The sequence below is a fragment of the Carcharhinus amblyrhynchos genome, chromosome 6, assembly GCF_965287045.1.
Source record: "Carcharhinus amblyrhynchos chromosome 6, sCarAmb.v2.hapA, whole genome shotgun sequence".
NCBI lineage: Eukaryota > Metazoa > Chordata > Chondrichthyes > Carcharhiniformes > Carcharhinidae > Carcharhinus > Carcharhinus amblyrhynchos.
The window spans coordinates 25,335,432-25,353,944 of record NC_137329.1 but is presented as its reverse complement, the minus strand read 5'-3'; the positions used below and the strand labels follow the sequence as shown (position 1 = coordinate 25,353,944).

The window sequence follows — 18,513 nt, the reverse complement described above, 5'->3', positions numbered from 1 at the left end:
TTAATATATTAAAGGGGGACTAGCTGGCACTGTGGTTAGCACTGCAGCTTCACTGTGCCAGAGACCTGGGTTCGATTCCAGCCTTGGATGGCTATGTAGAGTTTGTATGTTTTCCCTGTGCCTGCATGGGTTTCCTTCAATTTCCTCCTGCACTCCAAAGATGTCTAGGTTAGATGGCTTAGCCATGGTAAAGGGTTACAGAGATTGAGGGAGGGGGGGGTGGGGTTGGGCCTGGGTAAGATGCTGTTTTGGAGAGTCAGTGCAGATTCAATGGGCCGAATGGCCTCTTTCTGCATTGTTGGGATCCTATGCTTCTGTATAAATATAAGTTGGCATCACTGATGGCGTGTTTCATATATTCCAATTTTTTAAAACAAAGAAATTTGTTTTCCTCAAACAATTCCTTTGTTTCACTTATCCCTTTACCCCGCAGTTCCAATTATTTCTAATTGTTGTGGACACAACAAATCAAGTGATCATATTTTGCCCTAGAGCATTTTGAATGAGTGAACTATATAAATAGTCTTATGACCTCGGTTGAGACTGGTACTTTTTTTAAAATAAAAACATAAATCTAAGTTCTAAATTCTCCCACAAGAGGAAATCCCCTCCACAACCATTCTGTCAATATCCCTCAGGATCTTATGTGTCTCAATCAATCAATTCCCCGGTTTGAGAGTCAAAGAAAGCAATAACTAAATACTATTTTGAGTGACCACCTGTAGTATAAAACCCAGAATCAATATAACTTATTCATGAATTAACAGGAAAATTGTGGCCGATTATAAATTACAGATTAAATGACAGATACAACCAATCTAGATTTTACCACTTCACTCAGCAGCCCAGTGAGCATTTAGGTCATTGTCACCACAAAGTCCTTCAAAACACTGCCTTCCTCTCAAAGAATTTCAGGTCCTTCTCTTCTAGCACCTCCAGCCAACAGCAGCGCACAGCCAATCCGAGTTCAATGGGCACAGACTTCACCAAAATGGCAATTATCTGCAGAGACTTTTTAACTCTGCTTACCTCTTGAACTCTGGAAAGTGTACATCAACCAGTGCTATCTTCAATAGAAACATGTGCAACAACTGAATATTGGTGCTTAGCTTCTGGATCTAACTTTTTCAGCCTGTCTGTACAGCAACACAGAGGTAATCATCTGCCTTCTGACGGATCTGTGCTCTTTTACACAATTTCAATCAGTTCCAGTTTCCCCTGACGTTTTGGTTTCCAATCTCTGGTTTGGATATTCAGAATGAGCTTATAATGGCTGGTAGGATGCCAAAATATGATTTATGCTCTTTAGACCTGGTTGGGTAAAGTCTAAAGTTATTGGCATTATTTGGAGACAGAGGATACCCTTTTGGACATGGTCTTGGGACACTTCTGGGAGAGGTAATGTGTCCTTAGGAGAAATTGGAGCAGTCAAACTCATTGGTACTGTCAAGAGAGCTGGCAAAAGAAATGTCATGAGAACTGTCAAGGAAGCTATCAAGAAATATGTCAAGATAGCAAGGGATTTAAATATCCTGCACTTTAAATATTTAAAAACAACAGTCTGCGGTATTTTTAAAAAAATCAATACTTGCTATTTCACTATGTTGACATAAGTTTTAGGACTATTATTAAAGGATTAGTACTAAATGACTGATTTTACAACATGTCATTATCACAATGGGTGCCTGTTAGTTCACAGTTTGATTGACAACTCCAAGTGGGTATTAACTCTTTGAAGTGGTCTATAAGTATGCTCCAATTGGTCTATAAATACAGATTGAATTAAAGGAAGTTAGTGAATGGGTTTTTATCACTGTGAGCTATGAAATAGTGAATTCAACAATAGACACTTAGGAGTCATGCTGAGTTTAAATGAAGTTCTTGAAGTCTATCCATGGTGGATGCAGATTGAGTTGGCGTGGTAGTGTATGAACAAAAGATAGTGGTGGGGGCATGGGTTGGCATGAGGTGGCATGCATGGGGCATGGGAAGTGTGTGTGTGGTTGGGGGGGGGGATGTTGGAGGGGTGAAGGCTGTTTTTTGTTTCCTTTCTTCAGCCCTCCAACGAAATGCTGGGGCACCGAGGCTGCCCTTTCACCCATCCCACCCCCACACTCGACTTCCTCCAAACTCTTTCTAGGGTCACCTGTCATGATGCGCCCACCAGAAGGAGGCCATTCAGCCCTTCAAACCTGTTCCACTATTCTTTTGAGTACCGCTGATATCTATTTCTACTTTTTTAAAAAATGTGCTCTTGAGGTGGGAGCATTGTTGACAAGGACAGCATTTATGGCCCATCTCTAATAGCCCAGGAGTAGGTAGTTGTGAGCCATCTACTGCTGCGTGTTGTGCTAAGTTGATTGAGAGGGCAATTAGGAGTCAACCATATTGGTGTGGGTCTGTAATCACATGTAGGCCAGAGTGGGTAAGGAATGGCAGATTTCCTTCCCAGAAGGACATTAGTGAACCATTTGTGTTTTTAAGATAATCCAATAGTTTCATGGTCATTGTGAATAAAACTAACATTTTATTCTAAATGTATTAATTTACTAAATTTAAATTGCCCAGCTGCCACAGTAGGATTTGAACTTATGTGTCCAGAGCATTAGTCCAGATCTCTGGATTACTAGTGCAGTAAGATTACCACTTGTGCTGTGTACCAATTAAAGTTTCCATTTACCTAGCGTGCTCCTATAATCCCTAATCCCCTTACCAAACAAAAGTCTATCAATCTCAGTTTTAAAGTTTTTAATTGATGCCCCTCAGAGCTTCAAAAGGTTGCTCTTGGGGGGAAAGAAAGGCTTCCAATTTCCAGCATCCTTTGTGTGAAGAAATACCTCCTGACATTGCCAAGAATGGGCTAGTTCAAATCTGAAGGTTATGCCCTTTTGTTCTGGACTAGTCCACCAGAGGGCATAACCTTTTTCTCCTGTCTCTACCCCATTAAATTATCTAATCGCCTTAAACACCTCAATCACAACATCCCTTCATTTTCTACATTTGGTGCAATACAAGACGACCTGTTCTCACTCAATTAATCTATCAGTGCCCTGTTGCAACTTTCTGTTCTGATCTACAGCACCTTAACATCACCAGTAAATTAGATATAAGATTCTCTATTCCTTAGTCCAAGTCATTTATAAATATAATGAAATTCTGAGGTCCAGTATATACCCCTGGGAGACACTACTTTGTCAATTTGAATGTACACCTATTATTCATACTGTTTGCTACCCCCTAATTAGTTCTCTATCCAAGCCTTCAATTCTATGTGCTCTCATTTTGGTTAAGTCTTGCTTGTGGAACTGTGTTAAATTCCTTTTGGACGTCCATATTTATAACATTTGTAAGATATTCCTTTATCTACCACTGTAATTAACTCTTCAAAAGCTTCATCTAGGTACGATAGATGTTGATTTACTCTTACAAATGCTTGCTGGTGCACATAATTAAAAAAAAAATTCCATAGGCTGTAAGTATCACTGGCAGGGAGAACTATTTTCCTATCCCCAGGTGCCCTTGAGAAGGGGGCGCTGAGCAGTCTTCTAAAACCACAGCAGTTTATCTAATGTAGGTACACCCGGGGTGTAACCGAGAGTTAGACAAGGAGTTCCAGGATTTTAACCCAGCTACAATGAAGGAACAGTGATATAATTCCAAGTCAGGATGGCAAGTGACTTGGAGGAAAACTTGCGCGTGATGGTGTTGCATGCATCTGCTGCCTCCATCCATCTAGGTAGTAGAGGTTGCGGATTTGGAGGATGCTATTGAAGGCAAATTGCTGCAGTATGTCTTGAAAGATATATAAAGTGCTCAAGTCACTTTATCTGTAATAATAGATTCTGGTATCATCCCCATTAGATGTTAGACTTATAGCCATATAATTCCCTAATACATCTCCCTTACCCTTCGCAAGTAGTGGAGTGACATTGACAATAATGGAGTCACATTGGTTTTCTAGATTACTTGTTCGCTTTTCATGTTCCTATGAATCTCTGAATATCTGTTACCATTTGTACCTAGGTTTTAGTATGTTCCTTCAAAAGTACTAGGAAGGATTTCTTTGTTCTGGAGCCTGACTGAGCAGATTAATTAATGCTGCATTGTGTTGTCAGCTTGGCTCAGTTGCTAGTGCACTTGCTTTGTAAGGTTATGAGTTGAAGCACTACTAAGAATCTAGATTGGCATTTTAGTAGTGTGACTTAGTGGGTGGTATTCTAATCTTGTAGTCCAGATGTTGTGAGATCAAGCCATGCTTTATTGGCTTGAGCATAAAACGGAGGCTGACACTCCAGGTTAGTGCTGCGTCCCACTGCAGTAATGGAGGTTTTGTCTTTTAGATAAGATGTTAAACCGAGGTCCCATCTGCCTCTCTCAGAGGTGGATTTTAAAAGCCTTACAGCAGTATTGAAAAAGAGCAAGGGGGTTCTCCTCAAACATGGCCAATATTTATTCCCTAACCAACTTCTACAAACAGATAATCTGGTTTTTATCTCATTCATATTGGCTGCTGCATTTCTCTAAAATACATTTTCCTATATTATTACAGTCGCTGCATGTCAAAAGTATTAACCAACTTAATTTTTATAAATGCATTTTGACTCCATAAGATCAGCTCAATGCTTAAATTACCCAAGTCACTCTGTTCCTAATAACAGATTGTAGTAATGCTAAGGCTTAAATTATGAGGACAGGTTGCATAGACTAGGTTTTTTTTTCATTGAATTATGAAGATTAAGGATTGATCTGATGGAGGTCTTTAAGATGATAATTAAGATGATTGGCTTTGGAATATCTTGAGGTTGTGAAAGATGATATAGAAATGTTTTGTCCTTTTTCTGACACACTACTGCACTGATGGAGATGCTGTCTTGTCTCATCAAGGCCCCACAAGCTTTAGGCTGAGCCTCTACAAATGTAAAACATCTTATGGCACTATTTGAAGGAAATCAGGGAATTCTGGTGTCTTCACCAACATTACTTCCTCAAGCAACATGATCAAAATCATTATTTTATTTTGAAGTTCTTACCTAGTCCCCTTTAAGAAGTAATTTCAAACCTGCTCCTTTACCCTTTCAAACAGTGCATTCCAATATGTCCCATTAAAGACCAGTAACATGTAGAGTAGTGAAAAGAAACAAACCTGGACATAGTATTCTTCTGGACGCTAGTATGGCGTATTGATATTATCGCTAGACTATTAATCCAGATAGCTAATGTTCTGAGGACCTGGGTTTGAGTTCCACTATGGCAGATGGTGAAATTTGAAATTAACTAATAAAAATCTGGAATGAAGAATCTGATGACCATGAAATCATTATCAGAAAAACTCAACTGTTTCACTAATATCCTTTAGGGAAGGAAATCTGCTGCCCTTACTGGTCTGGCCTACATTTGACTCCAGAGCCACAGTAATGTGGTTGACTCTCAACAGCCCTCTGAAATGGCTGAGGTGACACTCAGTTCAAGGGCAACTAGGGATGAGCAATAAATGCTAGCCAGCTAACGACATCCATGTCAGGGCGCCAGGGACCTGGGCTCGATTCCAGCTTGGGTCACTGTCTGTGTGGAGATTGCAGTTTTTCTTTGCACATTTTCTCTGGGTGCTCCAGTTTCCTCCCGCAGTCGAAAGATATGCTGGCTAGGTGAATTGGCTATGCTAAATTGCTCCGTACGGGTACTAGCTAGAGTAAATGCATGGGATTGTGGGGATAGAGCCTGGGTGGGATTGTGGTTGTGCAGACTTGATGGGCTGAATGGCCTCCTTCTGCACTGTAGGATTCCATGAATCTATGTCCCACGAATGAATAAAAAAATCTTGGGTGAGAAATTTCAATTTTCCCATGACCAGTTTCAAATGCATCAATACTTGCACTATATTACATCTGTATTTATACTATCATAGAATTTTGAATCTTAAACAACATTTATCTAAACTATATTCTCTATACTCACATGCAGAGAATCTTACTTCTGCAGCTAATATTTATTCCTCAACCACATCTAGTTGTCATATTGCTGTCTGATGTGTCAACTTGGTTAATTTGGTAGCACTTTTACCTCTGAGCCACTAGACCCCAGTCCAGGGCTGTAACCCTAAAATCGAGGATGATACTCTTATGTGCTGCACTGAGGGAGTGCTGCACTGTTGGAGGTGCTGTGCTTTGGATGAGACATTAAACAGAGGTGCCATCTGCTTGCTTAAGACAATGTGAAAGATCTCATGGCTGCTATTTAAAAGAGTGGGAGATTCATCTCCGATGTACTGGTTAAAATGTATCTCTCAATTAACATCACAAAAAAAATACTGATTAACTGATTGTTATCACATTGCTGTTTGTGGGGCAAAAACAGAAAATGTCGGAAAATCTCAGTGGGTCTGATAGCATCTGTGGAGAGAAAATAGAACCAACATTTTGAAGCTAGATGACCCTTCATCAGTGCTATTTCTGAGAGTTTACTGTTTGCAAATTGGCTGCTGGGGTTCCTGCATTATAACAATGACTATAATTCTAGAATACTTTATTGGTTGTAAAGTGCTTTGACACTATCCAGTGGTCATGAAGCTTGTTCAATGCAAGTCTCACATTTATTTTCTGTACGAGTGTGCTGTGCACAGATTGGTTGCCATATCCACAATAGTACCAATACTTGGCATATTTCAAGATGACACTGAAGCAAGGAAACATCTTGCAAGCTGTCCCCAGCATGTCCTCTAATTCTACCTTCTACTCGTTTTACGCTTTTGAACTCTTACAAACTCTCTAACAATGCTTTATTTCAATCTCTTACAGATTTGGTGCACCCTAGCTATGACTAAAATATGACATTCTGCACCCTCTCCTTTCTTTCTCCCCTATGTACTCTGTGAACGGTATGCTTTTTCTGTATAAGAACATAAGAACATAAGAAATAGGAGCAGGAGTAGGCCATCTAGCCCTTCGAGCCTGCCCCGCCATTCAGTACGATCATGGCTGATCTGTCGTGGCTCAGTTCCACTTTCCCGCCCTCTCCCCATAACCCTTAATCCCCTCTCTTATCAAGAACCCATCAACCTGCTTCTTAAAAATATTTAGCGAGGCAGCCTCCACCACTTCAACGGGCAGAGAATTCCAGAGATTCACCACCCTTTGAGTGAAGAAGTTCCTCCTCAACTCCGTTCTAAACCGCCTCCCCTTTATCTTGAGGCTGTGCCCCCTAGTCCTACTGTCTTTTTTGAGCGGGAAGAGTCTCTCCACCTCTATCCTATCCATCCCATTCATCATCTTATACGTCTCAATGAGATCTCCCCTCATTCTTCTAAACTCTAACGAGTACAAGCCTAGTTTATTCAGCCTCTCCTCATAACTCAATCCCCTCAACTCCGCGTGCAAGAAACAACACTTTTCATTGTATCCCAATACATGTGACAATAATAAATCAAACCAAATCTCTGGCCTAAAGAGCTTGGGTGGATGGTGGTGGGGGTGGGGGGCGTGCACGTCCAGAGGTCATAACAGGTGCTATATAAATGCAGGTTCTCTTCTAAGAGCAAATTGCTGCAGATGCTGGAATCTGAAACCAAGAGAGAAAATGCTGGAAAATCTCCGCAGATCTGACAGCCCAATCCATCACACAAACCAGCCTCCCATCCATTGACTCTATCTACACTTCTTGCTGCCTCGGCAAAGCAGCCAGCATAATTAATAACGATACACATCCTGGACATTCTCTCTTCCACCTTCTTCTGTCGGAAAAAAGATACAAAAGTCTGAGGTCAATCACCAACTGACTCAAGAACAGCTTCTTTCCTGCTGCTGTCAGACTTTTGAGTGGATCTACCTTGCATTAAGTTGACCTTTACACCCTAGCTATATTTCCTTCTCTATGAACGTTATGCTTTGTCTGTATAGTGTGCAAGAAACAATACTTTTCACTGTATGTTAATACATGTGACAATAATAAATCAAATTAAAAAAGCATCTGTAAGGAGAGAAAAGAGCTGATGTTTCGAGTCCAGATGACCTTTTGTCAAAGCTGGACAAAGGGTCATTTGGACTCGAAACGTCAGCTCTCTTCTTTCCTCACAGATGTTGCCAGACCTGCTGAGATCTTCTAGCATTTTCTCTTTTGGGTGCAAGTCCTCTCCTCTCCTGAATTCAAAAGAGAAAATGCTGGAAAGTCTCAGCAGGTCTGGCGTGGCTATCTAGTAAGGAGAAGAAAGAAAAAAGCTGACGTTTCTAGTCCAGTAAGAAGTCTTACAACACCAGGTTAAAGTCCAACAGGTTTATCTGGTAGTCCAAAGATGTGCGGGTTAGGTTGATTAGCCATGCTAAAATGCGTAGGTTAGAGGGATCAGTGGGTAAATATGTGGGGGTAGAGCCTGGGTGGGATTGTGTTCGGTGCAGACTCGATGGGCTGAATGGCCTCTTTCTTTACTGTAGGATTTCTCTGATTCTATGAAACGCCACTAGCTTTCGGAGCGTTTGCTACTCCTTCGTCAGGTGAGTGGGAGATCTTTTCACAAACAGGGCATGTAAAGGCACAATCCAGGTCAAAGCTTCTCTTTTGAATGATTAAAGCCCTGGCTTTGGGACTACAAGTCCCAGAAGGCGCTGCTGCAGTCTTCGGGCACATGCGCCCTTGTGCATGTTTGCCCCTCACCCACCCCCTGCCCAAAAGATGATGACGTATCCGCTGACTCCCCTCCCCCCCTCCCCTTTGACTGGGGTCGGTAGTGCGCAGACTCCAGCTCGCGTTCATTTCATACCAGTTCTCATTCCTGGAATTCTTGCGAGTGCTGTGCTGTTCAGCAGCTCTGCAACTCACTGTAATAAAAACACACCCCAAAAAAAATATATATATACCCCCCTCCCCTCAACAGCAAGTTACCAAACTTTTTTCTTTTTTTCCTTATAAAAAAATAATATTTTTATGCATTCATAAGAGCTTTTAAAAAAAATCCTGAGGTGAGTTTGTATCATTTTTTTGTTTGAAACAATGTATCTATTTTTAGTAATAATGTATCTAATTTTTTTGCAACAAGCAAAATATAATTGATACTGCTGGAAGTGTGGGAAAAAAAGGGAAGAAAAGAATTTTCGGATCGATGGGTTTGCTTGAAAATAAAGAGGATTGAGGGAGTGTTGCTGTGGATTTGGGCTGCAGCCCGCTCCCCGCGCCCAGGCAAATCTGGCGCAAAAAATCTTTGACATTTTTAACATTTTTTTCCCCCACTCTCTCTCCTCTCTCCTCTCTCTCTCTCTAAAGCAGAACTTCCGGACGCAAGTCTTTAGAGGGAGAGGAATGTTTGTTGCATTTCAAAAAATATATACATATAAATAAGCAAAGTAGTTATTTACCGGCGAGAGAGTGTTTGTTATTTTAACGATGTGTAGATTTTGTTTGTTTTTTTTCTCCTGGTGTTGCGTGCTGAAGTAAAAAAAATAATGCGAATGAAAGTCGGAATTTCGTGTCTCTTTTTTTATTCCCTTCTATTCCTGGTGCAGGGGGAAGAGAGAGAGAGGGAAGAAGGCGCTTGGAGCGGCGGAGCTGGAGATTTCTTGTGTGGGGGGTGGGAGAGAGAGAGGGGGAGAGTTGTTCACCGCCTGGCCGGGCCTGGCCTGCACAGCACTGCCTCACCGTCGACTTGTTGCAAATCCCAGGGAAAAAAAAGTCGAAGTGCTTTCCCCTTTCTCTGTGTCTCTGTGAGTAAGTAATTCAATTCCTCTACCCATTTTCTCTCTCTCTTTCTTAACACACACACAGTAAATATTTGCTTAGATACTGACGTAAGGGCGCAGTGATTTTTCACAAAGTACATTCACACACACACATCTTTTTAAATCTCAGCCCTGCACTTTTCTATAAGACACCTTTGAATTTTACCTTCTCTCTCTCTCTCTCTTTCTTTATCTCTCTCTCCCTTCTGCTGCATAGTTTGAAAATACTATTGTGGCATGTGGAGAAGGGAGCGATTGTGCGGAGCTAAATTTTAAGTTTAGCAAGTCAAAGGAGGAGATGCTACATGCTCTTTTAAACAATTCCTTTCTGTAAACCGAGATGGTTTGTTTACACTCTTTTTCTTTTTTTTAAAGAAAAGTTAAATTGAATGCTTGGCTCTCCCCCTCGTCCTGTAAATGGGCTTGTGACCGTTCCCTTAAACCTCTGAAGGATTGTTAAATAATGCAGTACAGTAAACGGACGCCAGATGAGTGAGGGTGGCCGCCGATGATTGTACTCGTGTGAAGTTTATATATGTATTTTTTTTTAAAAATTGAAATTGATGGCTTTGGAAGGGAGGATTTCTGGATGTTGGAAGTGCCGGAAAATAAGTAGTGGCAGCCTGCGCCGTGATCTAGAATGTGTCAGCCATGGTTTTCAGGGTCCATCTGGGGAATTGGAAAGCTCATTTCTCAAAAGCAGCACGGTTTCAAAAGAAAAATTGTTAACTCGGCAGGACGGAAGGCTTGGCGAGCTGAATTCCACACGTCAGATAGTTTTTAGAATCTGCATGAAACTCCGCTTGAAATATAAAGAAATTTTTTATCCAACAAAAAAAATCTAGCGTGTGTTTTTTGTGTGTTTTCACACATCCTTTTAAGCTAAATTCTGATACAGTTTGGTAGCAGGAAATTGTTACTTCCTGGATTAAATCTCTCCAGTATTTCCAAAAAATTGGTGCATTGTGGCTGTTTGCAGTTTAAAATTCCGTGATATTTACTGGATGCTCAATATGGGAGAATAAAACTTTATAAGACCGGAAGATTTTTTTCTGTTCACTTTTTCTCTTTATTTTTCTTTCCCTTCTTATCATTTTACTATCTAATTTTTACTCTTACTGCTAGCCTTCCCCCTTATTTCTCTGACTTTATTTCTCTAGCTTTCCTCTATTTTTCTTGCATTTCTCTTTCCCATTTTGTCTTTTCTCATTTCTTTTGTTGTCCCTTTCCTTTCTCTCTCGTTTACCCTTTCTCTTTCTGCTGGTGGATATTTTTGCCCAAATTATAAGTTGATTTCCCCTCAAGAGAAAGGAGCCAAGAATTAATGAACTTTAAAATGGAGTTCAGACATTGGCTGGGCCAGTGTCAGTTATGTGTCTGGTTTTTGAATGCCTGTTTGCGGAATAGTTCCATGTTTTATATAAATGACTGAACTTCTTGTAGACATTATCTTGGAGCATGATAAAGGTTGAAGGAAGTGCATCTTACGTAGCGGATTGCATGTGATTCCAGCACAAAAAAAATTTAAGCGTCACCGTCAGTATTGGGATTATTGCTTAACAGAAAAATATATTTTTCTGTTTTCCATAAAACAGGCTACTTGTAAATTTGGGTTTTTCCAGTTTATTAGCCTGCGCAGTAGTTAGCAGCTGCTGCCAAGACTACAATGTAGTTGAGGGATTGGAAAACAGTATGAAATACTTCTGTCTCAATTTCAGAATGTTTGTTTTGACGTGTTTGATTTTACTGAATGTGAATATTATAATTCTTAAGCTTTAAAATATTACAAATAGTAAATCACTTGTTGCCATTTAAGTAATTTAAAATTTGTGTTTTTGGGGAAAAAAGCATATTATAAATTTAAATTCTATTTTTGATGGTCATTTTATTGGATTCTGTGAGCAGTATTTTTTGCATCTTCACCGTAAATTAGTTTTCTTTTGTTTTTGAAGTATTGTTCCTGCTATAAGATCTAATTTATAATTGTGTCTTTTGGGGGCTGTTGTTTAGTCATTGCAGAGAAGTGCCCATTTCTTCATGTTTGCTGAATGTTACCTTACCCACACGGGCATGTGGACTGATGTAATCACTATTGCTTTCAAAATGGACACCAGTTGCATGGTCTGTTTGATCACATGTAGGAGCAGGAAGAGTCCATTTAACAGCAGCAACAACCTCTTACCCCTGTTCCCCTATCATCCATCCAGTTAGATCACAGCTGATTTGCGTTTCAACTCCATTTATCCCCTTTGGTTCTGTACCCTTGAATACTCTTATCTGACAATAAAATCAATCTCAGTTGTTAAATTTTCAGTTCACCACCAAACTCAGTTTTTCTTGGGGTGGAGGGGAAATTCCAGATTTCTTCTCCTCCTTTCTGTGAGGAAGTGCTTCCTGACATCACCCCTGAATGGCCTGGCATGAATTCTAAGGTTATGTCCCCTTTGTTCTGGATTCTCCAGCAGAGGCAATCATTTCTCTCTGTCCATCCAAAGAATTACTTTGATCATCTTTAAAAGCCTCTTATGTGGTCATCCCTTCATCTAAGTTCAAGGGAATGCAAGTCTAGTGTGCAACCTGCCCTCATAATTTAATTTCTTTTTAGCTGCAGTATCACTCTGAATCTGTGCTGCCGCCGCCTGCACCCCCCCCCAAAACAATGTATCTTTGCTGAGGGGCATTGCCCATAAGTAAGCACAGTACAATAAATAGGATGATTTGCATATAACTGTAACAAGCACTCATTTGCTTTCCAACCCTCTTGAGATAAAGTTCAACATTCCATTAGCCTTGATAATTACTTTCTGAACCCTAGCTTTAATTCTAAGGCAATGCCTCCTTGTTCTGGACTCCCTAGAGGAACTCAACCGTGGCATAATCAACTTCAAATAGCTGTGAGGTAACCAAAGAACTAGTTAAAAATAATTATAAACTGAATTAGAAATATAAACTGAAACTGTACGTGGTTAGATTTTAGATTTATTTTTGCCCCGATTGTAATTATCCTCTTAACTATAATGTGTAGATTTGTGCTGTCGATGAACAGCTCTTTAGCTAGGTGGCTGGGGAGCATTAATGTAGATTGATACAGCCAAGGTGGAGACCATTTGGCCTATCGTGACTGTGCTGGCTCTCTGCAAGAGCTATCCAATTATTAGTTCCACTCCCTTTTCCCAACTCTCTTCTGGTATATCTGCAACTATCTCCCCTTCAAGTTATTCCAAACATCCAATTCCCTTCTGGATATTAAGATTGAATCTGTTTCCACCAACTTGTCAGGCAGTACATTCCAGAAGATAGTCCTCATGTCAGAAATGTGTTAGTCTCATCTCAGAAGATCCTGTCAGTTTGAACCAGGGGTTGAAACATTGAACTCAGGCCAGTGAATCTAGCAATGGGGGCCACTGACTGACCCAACAGACCAATGAATTCATCTCAACAGCAATCTGTGCTTGCTGCTTTGTGCTCACACATGCATGAAGTGTCTAGTGCTGACGTTTCTTTGCAAGCTGCCTTTAATATGTGTGAAGGATGACTCTATAACACTGGACCACTGTTTCTTGCTGTGGACCAGTGCCTCTGTCAACTTGTGGTTCTGGCAGCCTAATTTCAAGCCCTGATGCACTCAAGTTTAATTCCAAAAACCCTGCAGTAGTAGAAGAGCTTGTACAAAATCCATGGTAACTAAAATTCATAACTCGTCAATGCTGCTGAGATCTGCCTGTTGTGTATTAAATAAAACATCATTCAAAGCAACACTAGTTGAACTGGTGGGTTAAAAAAACAAAACGCTCTCTGCCTTTTCCACCAACTGGGTTGTAATCAGAGTATCCAAAGTTGAATCTACACCATATCAAGTTTCATATTGACAGCTAGCTGCCTTATAAACGACATTGTGTGTTTGTTCTGCGACTGGGAGCTGCGTTGCTAGCTGTTTATTGCCCATAATACCTTGATTTATTAAGGCCTGCAGCAACTTAGCAGAACAGGTTTGACATATACAACATTCTGCTGTAGAGAGTATCTAAACAAAGTTTATTAAAATTCAATATCTCAAAAAGATTTGCATCTAAATGAGGGATCTCTAGATATTTTCTGTCTGCCAGCATGGCATAGCTGTTAAAATGGGATTATAATAGTTTTAAAAAAACAGGCAGACTTTTAAAAAAAAAACAAACACTTCCTTTTTTAAGTAGATCCTGTTGTGTGGTCTGCAAAATCTGGATTTTGAAATGATTTTGCTAATTCAATAGTATCTGTCTTTTGTTTGGAAGGATTTCCTGCAGATCTTTTTTTAAAAAAATGTGCTGTTAATGTTTCCCTTTAATACTGTTTCATCATTGTTACCGCGGTAAACAGATTTGCTTCTTAACTTCTGACATGACAAGATGGTGAGAATTAAATCCGTTCATTGAGGTGAGGGCGGGGGATAGAATGAATTGTAATTGAGAGATATTTTATTGTAGAGATACAGAGGTATCAGCAACAGGCACTTGATTTTATTCTGATTTGGGGAGTAGTGAGTTTAAATTGTTTTTGTGCAGTGAAGGATCAATTAGTGTTTTTATATTGAATGTACTTTGATTTACCTCATTGTTTATATGATCTAGAGGACACAGACTAATAATAAGGAACATGAGTTGAAATTTCACTGGCAGTTTGATAATTTGAAGTCCTTTATTTTAAAACAAATCTCTGTAAATTGAAAGCTGAACATGAAGCTTTAAAATAAAAACCAACTGGTTAATTAACATGCTTTGAAGGGAAGAAAGTCTTTGGGAAGGATACCTGCCATCCTTACCCCACCCTGCTACATTCCAGTCCCACATCAACATGGTTGGTTCTTAACTTCCCTCTGTATCAACTGTAAGCGATTCAGGAAGAAAAACCACCACCACCTTTTCGAGGAAATTGGGGGTGGGCAACAAATGCCAACCGTGTCCCAACTCCCACAATCAAAATTAATTTTTAAAATCCTTGAAACATCTTTTAATATTTTATTGTGCTGAAATGCTATTTACAAAATTACAGTTCCATTAATTAAAGCTGTATGATTGTACATGATTTCTTCTCAGTGGTATCAAATCCAAAACTTGGAAGGGATGAGTCTTTTGTTCTCTGTCAGTTGAGCCAGTAGATGGTGATTAATTGTAGAAGCACTTAATTTTTCTTTGGTGTTAGTAATCTGGAACTCTCGCATTCAAAAGTTGCTGAGGCTGGAGGTCAATTGAAAATCTCAAAACCACAATTGATAGATTTATATTGGGCAAAGACATTAGGGGTTGTGGAATCAGGATGGCTAGATCGAAGTAGGATAAAAATCTAATTGAATGGTGGCACGGTTTCAAGAGGCTGAATGGCCTCGTGATCTTATAAATAGCAAAAGGCTCAAAGGACTGAAATAACAGCTTCCTTTCCTGTATTCCTTGTAATTGCTTGACATGAGTGTGAGAAATTGTTCTGTTAAGTTATATGGTTTTATAAACGATTGGTAATGATGAGAAATGTTAATACATTTTCCACATATTGAGTTAATACACTATTTGGCTTTTGCTTAAAAGATTTTGAGGTTATATTTGATTTTTGTGTGTTCAGCTTTTTTTGTCCTAATTCAATGCAGTTATAAGTTTTGGGAAAAAAGGAAGACTGAAATATTAATGCTTTTACCAGGCGGTCACATCTAACATTGGTATTTGGTGGTTTGGCGTTCTTGCTGCAGTTAATTAATTATAAACCCATGATCATTTTTTTAAAGAAATTTATCTTTGAAGACAGTAACATTGTGCCTATTTACAAAACAAAAACCCCCCAAGTGGAATGAAGAAGGTTAGAACAGCCTGTTAACCTCTTGAATGTGCATCCAACATCAGGCTGATGGGATGGGAGTCGGCCGATGGGATAGGAGTTAGCTGATGGTTGTGAAGATGCAGCCTCTGATAGGAGTTTGGGTGGTAGGTAAGAGCCCATTGAAAAGATCTATCCATAAATTGGGCTCTAATTGCAATTTTGCGTAAGGGGACAAAAATAAGCAACAATTGTAGTTGGCCTGGCTCTCTGGTTCCTGAGTATCAGTGAGTTTCATTGTTACCTTAGATTTTGTGTTGACCTCATCATCAAAGGCTGAATGTCATCCCAGCAATCTTAGTGTTATGGCGATATTCAAGAGGAAAGAAAGGTTTCCGTTTTCTTTGTGACCTCTGGACGCCCCAAAGCGCATGGCAGGCAATTGATTACCGTTTGAAGTGTAGTCACAATTATAACATAGGAAATGCATACACTGCAGTGAGCTTCATGACCAGTTAAATCTTTCAGGTGCTGGTTGAAGGATAAATATTGGTCAGGACACAGGAGAGAGCTCCCCTGCTCTGAGGGCTGTGAGGGGGGGGGTGGAGGGGGTGGCGGGGAGGTGGTGGCCTCAGTACAACGTCGCAACTAAAAGAAAGGGAAGACCTGCTTGGTGTCACAGCCAGTATTCATCCCTCAAATATGTCACCTGAGAAAAGTCAGCTGTTATCTCATTACTGTCTGTGGGAGCTTTCTGCTGCATTTCCTGCATTACAATAGTGACTGCACTTCAATCAGCTGCTTTCGTGGTGAAAGGTGCTATAGTTAGTTCTTAGTCTTGTGAATAACGTTGCTCCCAGTTAGGTAAGTCACTGAGAGGAGTGGATAAGAGAGTGTTACCTTGTATTTAGTGCAGAAAGTGGCAAAGAATCCATCCTTTGCACCAACTTCCTTTTCCGTGATATTCAAAAGGTATAAATTAACCAGAAGAATGTGCCAGAAGAATTGAATTGTAATTCAAAATAAATCTCTGCTACAAATTGACCTGCCAAATTAAGATGCTTTAATTTTTATCTAGCACGTTTTGTCTACATGTCATGCTTTGCTTCAGTTTAAAACTTTTTATACATTTTTGGGGGGAGAAAAAAATCGGACAATCGGTTATTTTGGAGCCTGAAATTTAGCGAAATATTTTCAGACCTGTACAGGTCCCTAATTAAATAACAAAACTCTAATTGATGAGTATTTATTTAACAGTCTGAGGGTTGTGGCCTCAAAGGTGCATGGGCTCCCCTCAGCAGCACAATGAAACATTTGCGTGCTGTATGCGTTGAGGCAACGTTTTAATACCATTAAAGGGGAGGTGATGGACCTAGTCGTATTATTGCTAGACTATTAATCCAGAAACTCAGCTAATGTTCTGGGGACCCAGGTCTGAGTCCCACTGCGGCAGAGGTAGAATTTGAATCAATAAAAAAATCTGGAATTAAGAATCTATTGATGACCATGAAACCATTGTTGATCATCGGAAAAACCCTAATGTTCTTTCGGGAAGGAAATCTGTTGTCCTTACCTGGTCTGACCTAAATTGGACTCCGGAGTCTCAGTCATGTGGTTGACTTACAGTTGCCCTTTAAGGGCAACTAGGGATGGGCAATAAGTGTTGACCAGCCAGTGACGCCCATATCCCATGAATGAATAAAAGAAGTGCTATACAAATGCAAGTTCTTTCACCGTGTTCTCTCGCATACCAGTTGTGAGACCGCAACTGAATTGATTGGTTGGTTAATGCTCTCACTTTTGGGACATTGCAGTCTTCGTGCCCTAATATTGCTATTTATAAGTCTGGCTGAGGATGCAACTATCAGGAGTGTCAGGGAAGAATTCCCACATAAGTGATTCTTGGGATGAGAGGGATGTCCAAAGAGGAAAGTTTGAGTCAAAAAGGCCTGTACTCCCTTGGAGTTCAGAAGAATGAGAGGTACTCTTACTGAAATGCATAAAATCTTAGAGGGCTTGACAGAATAGATGTTAATAGCTCCAAAGAAAGTCTTGGAAGCTGAAGGCAGAGGTTTAAAATTTGGTACTGCAGTAGAAGACTCCATTGCAGTTGCTTTGGAACTCCACCATCAAATCCCAGAATGAAGAGTCAGAAGGGTGAGCTAACTCTCTTAAAACTCCAGGCTACCGCAGTTCCTGAGAAATCTTTAGATAACTTAGTCAGAAATTTGGCTTGAAAAAATCCATTGCTAAAACCTATCCCCGAGTCAAAGAAAGACTGCAGAGCTGTAGAAAATAGTTGGATGTTCAGAAGAAAACCTGAGGGAAACCAATACATTTCCAAAGATATATATCAAGAAAATTAAGAACTTAGAATAGCAAGAGCAAGTGGAATGTCTGAGCTTGAAGGAAAGAGCTTGGGCGGCACGGTAGCACAGTGGTTAGCACTGCTGCTTCACAGCTCCAGGGCCCTGGGTTCAATTCCCGGCTCGGGTCACTGTGTGGAATTTGCACATTCCCCTCATGTCAGCGTGGTTTTCCTCCCACGGTCCAAAGGTGTGCAGGTTAGGTTGATTGGCCATGCTAAGAAATTGTCCCTTAGCATCCAAGGATGTGTAGGTTAGAGGGATTAGTGGGTATAATATGTAGGGATATGGGGGTAGAGCCTGGGTGGGATTGTGTTTGGTGCAGACTTGATGGGCCGAAGGGCCTCTTTCTGTAATGTAGGGTTCTATGATCTATGAAAGTGTAAAGGAATTATGCTCTATGAAAGAGAAACTGGGTGTAAAGAACTAGCTTTCATGGACAAAAGGTGAGATTTGTGAAGGGAAAATGAGAACACTGGAGCATTGCTCACAGAAAGTAGAATGCGTGAAAGAGGACATGAAAGGTTTACGTGACAAACTTGTAGAATTAAACAAAGGTAGATCTTCAGTTAAAGCTTGATGAATTTCAAGCATCTGAAGTCTAGTAAGCGTCGTGCAAAATGCCAGGAACAGGAGGAAGAATTGCTGAGGCATCAGAACAG

General features: G+C 40.3%; 1 protein-coding gene across 4 annotated transcripts in view; it reads left to right on the top strand.

Moving 5' to 3' along the window:
• Nucleotides 1–8,763: 8,763 nt before the first annotated feature.
• tead1a (TEA domain family member 1a) overlaps nucleotides 8,764–18,513 on the top strand; it is a 216,796-nt gene continuing 207,046 nt past the window's right edge. For all 4 annotated transcript variants that reach the window (XM_080190057.1, XM_080190055.1, XM_080190056.1 and 1 more), the window contains exons 1-2: nucleotides 8,764–8,948; nucleotides 9,489–9,690. The gene's annotated coding sequence lies outside the window, so the exon portion shown is untranslated. The remainder of the gene's footprint in view (nucleotides 8,949–9,488; nucleotides 9,691–18,513) is intronic.